Source organism: Crocuta crocuta, unplaced genomic scaffold (genome assembly GCF_008692635.1).
Source record: "Crocuta crocuta isolate KB4526 unplaced genomic scaffold, BGI_CrCroc_1.0 scaffold351, whole genome shotgun sequence".
NCBI classification, from domain to species: Eukaryota; Metazoa; Chordata; class Mammalia; order Carnivora; family Hyaenidae; genus Crocuta; species Crocuta crocuta.
Genome location: NW_027530853.1, coordinates 440,155 through 446,697, shown reverse-complemented (window position 1 = coordinate 446,697; position 6,543 = coordinate 440,155).

The following is a 6,543-nucleotide window of genomic DNA, read 5'->3' as shown; positions in this document are numbered from 1 at the left end:
TCTGTGACCTCATCTGTAAAACGGAGGTTGACAATAAGGTAAGTGAGGATTAAATAGAATACTGCTTGTAAAGAGTTTAACGGGAGGCTGGTGGTAGAGGAGGCAGTCTATAAAGGGAGGTGTTATTGCCCTCTCAGTAATACAGACAAAGGAATGCACGTCTGCAATCCTTCCTTAGGTCTGGGACCAGGCTGGTTATGGAAGGAAATTCAGACACCCTTCCTCCCCCTGACTCCCTTCCCCCAGGGGAGCCCCAGGACCCCACTCCCTCTTACCTGCCCACCTTACCTCCCCACAGAGCTCACAACGGGGAGGGGGAGAGCCTGGGCCCAGCCCTCACCTTCTGCTCACTGCCCTGTCTGCCTGATGACATGGATGATTCATCTTGCCTCCAGGCCACGGTCATGCCCATCAGAAACCCATTTTTCTGGTTTCCCCTCCAGAGCCTGGGCCTCTTGGGCTTTGCCTTGCTCTTAGCGTAAGGGAGGAGGAGCCCCAAGTGGAAAATCCGTCTCCCCCCTTCCCCCTCTCCAGATCTGGAACCTAGCGGAAACTGGGGAGCAAGAGAGGAGATCAGAGAGGAAGCAAGGAAGGAGACAATCCCCTTTCTTTGCCTGAATTAGGTCTAGAGCAGCTCTGATTCCCAGGGAAGGGATGGACCCAGGTTTTGCTGGGTGAGGGGGGGCAGGGAGGAGGAGAGGTCTGGCTAGAGCCATGATTTCCTACTGCTGGGAGGGTCCCAGAAGTCCCTCTAGCACCTCAAACTCAGCCCAATGTTAGCAAAACTTTCCTCCTGCACCTTCTCTGGCTGTCCACGAAGTCCCTTAGGTAGAAAACCCAGCCAGTGCTTCTCATCATGCGCCAGGTGCTGGCCCTTCCAGAATGTTTCTCGCTGGTCACCCCTGCGTACAAGTCCTTCCTCACGTGCTGGCGTGGGTCCTCATCAGCACTCCCTGCCAAAACAGACCTCCTCTCCTGCTGTCTCCCTCCGTACAGCCAGCCCGAAGGGGATCTTCCTTAAACAAAGAACAGGTCAAGCATGGGGACAAGGCTGGGAAGGAGCAAGCCCAGCGGTGACAGCAGGAGAAGGCGCTTCCCTCTGCTCAGCCAGTGAGTGAATGGAGGCAGGGGTTCAGAGTGGGCTCATGATCCCTGAGCATCTACCTATGCCAGGCCACATCATTCCCCTGTTGCTCTTCCTTTACCATGCTCTGTGAAGGTGGGTTTCGGTGCACCCATTTTGCAGATGAGGAAACTGATGAGGGCCAAACCCAACCTACAGCCAGGAGGTGACAGAGTTGGATATTAAACTCCAGTCTAACCTCAGAGCTGATTCTCTTTACTGTTCAGCTGTCTCTGGAGACTGGGGGAAATCATTCCGGGTGGGGAAGCCCTTCGAGTCAGTGAACCAAACAGTTTCCTGGGAAGCTCTCTCCAAGAGTCTTTGTAAAGTGTGTGCCAATGTGTCCAGCTCGTGACAGGCCTGTGTCCTGCCAGAAAGTGAATCTTGCCCACTGCTGCCCTCCACTGACCAGAGGCAGAACTGCTCCCGTCTCTTGGGAATCTGATTTCACAGGGGACTACATTGCCCAACTCCTGGGACCCTGAGAAACCAGGTGGTCTGAGGTTAAATCCCTAATATACAAAGAGCTCTTAAAAAACAATAAGAAGGGGTGCCTGGGTGGCTCAGTCGGTTAAGCAGCCAACTCTTGGTTTTGGCTCAGGTCATGATCTCACAGTTTGTGAGTTCAAGGCTCTGTGTTGACAGTATAGAGCCTGCTTGGGATTCTCTCCCTTCCTCCCTCTCTCTGCCTCTCTCTGCTTGCTCTCTCTCTCTGTCTTGCAAAAATGAAATAAAATAAAATAAATTAATAAATAAATAAAAGCAATAAGAAACAAACGTACCCAAAAGATAAGTAGACACAGGATATATAAACAGGCCATTTCACAAAAACAACATCCAAATAGCCAAGAAGCAGATGAGAAATCTCACTAAAAACCAAAGAAATGGAAATAAAAACAAATGAGATGACATGTGCCCCTTTTAGATTAGAAATCGTGAATGACCCTTGTTAGCAAGAGTGCTGAGACATGGGCACTCATACTGTTGGTGGAAATGTGAAGTGGTATTAACTTTTTGGAGGATAGTTGGACAATGTATGAAAAACATTTTAATGTTTGCATTTTTGACCCAACAATTCCACATCTGGAAATTTATCCTAAAAATGCAAAAGGATATAGGTTTAAAGATGCTCATTTCAGGGGCGCCTGGGTGGCTCAGTCAGTTAAGTATCTGACTTCAGCTCAGGTCATGATCTCATGGTTCGTGGGTTCAAGCCCCACGTCGGGCTCTGGGCTGACAGCTCAGAGCCTGGAGCCTGCTTCAGATTCTGTGTCTCCCTCACTCTCTGCCCCTCCCCTGCTCACGCTCCTTCTCTCTCAAAAATAAATAAACATTTAAAAAAAATTTTTAAAGATGCTCATTTCAGCAGTGTTTATGGTTCATTCTCTTATAGAGGAAAACAGGGAGCCGCTAAAAATAAAGAGGTAGCTAGGGTTTGGTCATATGTGTGCCGACCACATTCACACTTTTGTGTAAACGGTATATTTGCTTGTGAGCATGTAATTAAAATCAAGATTTATTTTAAAAGTTTATTTATTTATTTTGAGAGAAAAAGAGAGGCAGAGAGAGAGGGGATCCCAAGCAGGCCCTGTGCTACCAGTGCAGAGCCCAACTTGGGGCTGAAATGGACAAACTGTCAGATCATGACCTGAGCCAAAATCAAGAGTCGGACACTTGACCGACTGAGCCACCCAGGTGCCCCAAAATCAAGATTTTTTAAATAACAAGGTAAATAGTTTTTACATAGATATTCATGACATATCATTGAGTGAAAAACAGACTGCAACACAGTTAAAATGCTATGATCCCATCTATACAAAGTGTGAGGGTGTCTGAAGTGTGTGTGTGTGTGTGTGTGTGAGTGTGTGAGTGAGTGTGTGAGTGAGAACAGAGGGATTTATCTCGAAGACTAAGCTAAAATCTTAATGGTGGTATTTTTGTATAATGCATTAAACTGGAATTTTCTCCTTTATACTTCTGTTATGGTGTACGTTTTTAACAATAAGCCCATGTTATTTCTATAACAAGATCAATAAAGCTGTTTTTATTTACTTTTTATATTTTTGTAAATTTATGTTTATTTATTTTTGAGAGAGAGACAGAAAGACTGCGAGCGGGGAAGGAGCAGAGAGAGAGAGGCAGACACAGAATCTGAAGCAGGCTCCAGGCTCCGAGCTGTCAGCACAGAGCCCGACTCAGGGCTCGAACTCACAAACCGTGAGATCATGACCTGAGCCGAAGTCGGACGCCCAACTGACTGAGCCACCCAGGCGCCCCTGTTTTTATTTTCTTTAATGTTTACTTATTTTTGAGAGAGAGAGAACAAGCAAGGGAGAGTCAGAGAGAGGGAGACACAGAATCTGAAGCAGGCCCCAGGGCTGACAGCACAGAGCCCAACATGGGGCTCAAACACACGAACCACAAGATCACGACCTGAGCCGCCCAGGCGCCCCGAGGCTATTTTCATTTTGAGGAAAGAAAGGAATGAGAGGGTCTTGCCTCCCCGGGTGGTGGAGCCCAGCCCTGGGGGTGCAGGGGTGTCACCACTAGGAGGCATGCTGCTGGACTGGGACATTGAGGGGGACACAGAGGCTTGGCCTGATCTGCTGACCCGCTGTGAAGTTGTCTGGAGCTGGTCCTGGCCTGTCAGAGATGGAAGGATCTGATTGGCTAACACCCTCACTTTGAGGCAGGAGGTAGGGAGTAGATGGTAGCTCAGAGAGGGCTAGGGACTCGGCCAAGGTTACACAGCGAGCCAATGCTGCATCAGGCAGCAGAACCCAGGCCTTCAGACCCAAAGCCAGGGCTCTTTCCTTGCTGCTTTGGCTTCATAAGGTGGATCTTGGGGTGCCTGGGTGGCTCAGCTGGTTAAGCGTCCGACTTCGGCTCAGGTCATGATCCCACAGTTCGTGGGCTTGAGCCCCGTGTCGGGCTCTGTGCTGACAGCTCAGAGCCTGGAGCCTGCTTCAGATTCTGTGTCTCCCCCTCTCTCTGCCCCTCCCCTGCTCATGCTCTGTCTCTCAATAATAAATAAAAATGTCTAAAAAAAAAAAAAAGAAAGTTGATCTGAAGGTCTGAAGTGAGGTCACTTTTAAACAGCATGTTTTCACCTATTTGCTGTGAGAACAGTTCTCTCTGACTCAGTTTCCTCCTTGCTGAGCCAGGAAGTCGCAGGGCCTTCACTGATACTGACCAGGAAGCTGAGTTGCAGGGGAATGGGGAGTGGCCTCTTCTGTGGGGCCCCATGGCTTCCCCTCAGCCCTCCCTGAGGCTCTCCTTGCCTCCAGTACTGATTCGGTGACCCTACACCGCCCTCACCCTGGAGGGATGCTTCCAAAACACCACCCCCTCCCTGTCCCTCTGCCTGGAAAAGCTTTCTGTGGTTCTCCACTGCCCTCCTTCAAGGCCCTCAGTGATGTGGCCCCAACTTTCACTGGCAGCTTCCCGTCCCTCCCCTCCAGCCCTCCACTAGGGTCACATCCCATGTATGTCTTTTCATCTCCCTGTATCTTTGCTTGTTCACCCCTTCTATTTATTATAATATCCCTGCCTTCTCTAGGTGGGTACCTTCTGCTCATTCTTTAAAACCATCTTAAATAAGTGTCCCGCCTCCAGGAAGCCTTCCTTGATTCCCATAAAGATTTTTATTTTTTAATTTTTTAAAGTTTATTTATTTATTTTTGAGAGAGACAGAGACAGCATGAGCAGGGTAGGGGCAGAGAGAGGGAGAGAGGATCCCAAGCAGGCCCCGCGCTGTCAGCGCAGAGACGGATGTGGGGTTCGAACCCAGGAAACTGTGAGATCATGACCTGAGCTGAGAAATCAAGAGCCTGATGCTTAACCGACTGAGCCACCCAGGCACCCCTCCCCCCAGGCATTTTTAAAGGAGCTGCATGAAACTATTCTCGCCTGCCCTGCCATGACTTTCATTACAACAGCTTTCCTTTGCTTCGCTTTTCTTATTTCACATCTTTGAGTTGATTTTTTTAAATCCCTTTTCTTAGTTCCCTCAGCTAGCGTGGAAGTTAACTACGCACAACAGACACTTAAAATCAAGAGCTGAAGTTAACTACGCACAACAGACACTTAAAATCAAGAGCTGAATAAAAATCCCTCACCTTCTTTCTTCCAACCAATACAATATCCGATGTTTTCAACCTATCTTATAATTTCTGTCTTTATTAGAGTAACCACTATTTATTTAGACTCACTAACACATTTGCCAGTTTCTTTGTTCACGATCACCTCTTCCTTCCCACACTTTCCATCTGGGATTTTTTTTTTCTAACGTCTCTATCAAGGTATAATTGGCTGATAATAAAGTGCACATATTGAAGGTGAGCAGTTTTGATAAGTTTTGGCATATGTACACACCCATGAAATCATCACCACTATCAAGATAATGAACATCACCCTCAAAAGTTTCCTGGTGACTCATAATTTCTCCTTCCCTCTACTCCCTGCCCCACCCCATGCTCAGTCAACCACTGATCTGCTCTCTGTCAGTCTAGATTAGTTTCATTTTCTAGAGTTTTATATGAATAGACTCACACAGTACGTACTATTTTTTGTCTGTCTTCTTTCACTCAGCATAATTATTTTGAGATTCAACCATGTGGTTGCATATATAGTTTATTCTTTTTATTGCTGAGGATATATATCCACTTCGTTGCATGGATAGATCACTTTTTATTTCTCCATTTGCCTATCGATTTGGGACATTTGAGTTATTTCCACTTTGGGCTATTATAAATAAAGCAGGAATGAACATTTGTGTGCAAATTTGAATACAACAAATGCTTTCATTTCTCTTGAGCATCTGGGAGTGGAAGGGGTGGGTTTATGAGAAACTGCTAAACTGTTTTTCCAAAATGGTCATGCACTTGACCTTTCCACCAACAATGTAAGAAAGGTTTGGTGGCTCCACATCTTCACCAACACTTGCCAGGGTCTTAGCCATAACCGTAAGTGCCCAGTAGTATCTTCTTGTGGTTTTCCTTTGTGTTTTAATGAGAACTAATGATATCGAACATCTTTTTATTTATTTTTTAATTTTTTTCATGTTTATTTTTTTGAGAGAAAGAGAGAGAGAAACTGCAAGTGGGAGAGGGGCAAAGAGAGAGGAAGACACAGAATCCGCAGCAGGCTCCAGGCTCCGTCCTAGCTGTCAGCACAGAGCCTGATGTGGGGCTCGAACCCACGTCATGACCTGAGGCGAAGTCAGTTGCTTAACTGACTGAGCCCCCCAGGCGCCCCAGTCAGACATCTTTTTATATGCTTATTTGCTATCCACATATATTCTTTGGTGAAGTGCCTTTGCCCATTTTGGTGGGGAGCTATGCGTTTTCTTAGTACTGAGCTTTCAGAGTTCTTTATATTCTGGATATATGTGATTTGCAAATCTTCCCTCCCCCCCCCTC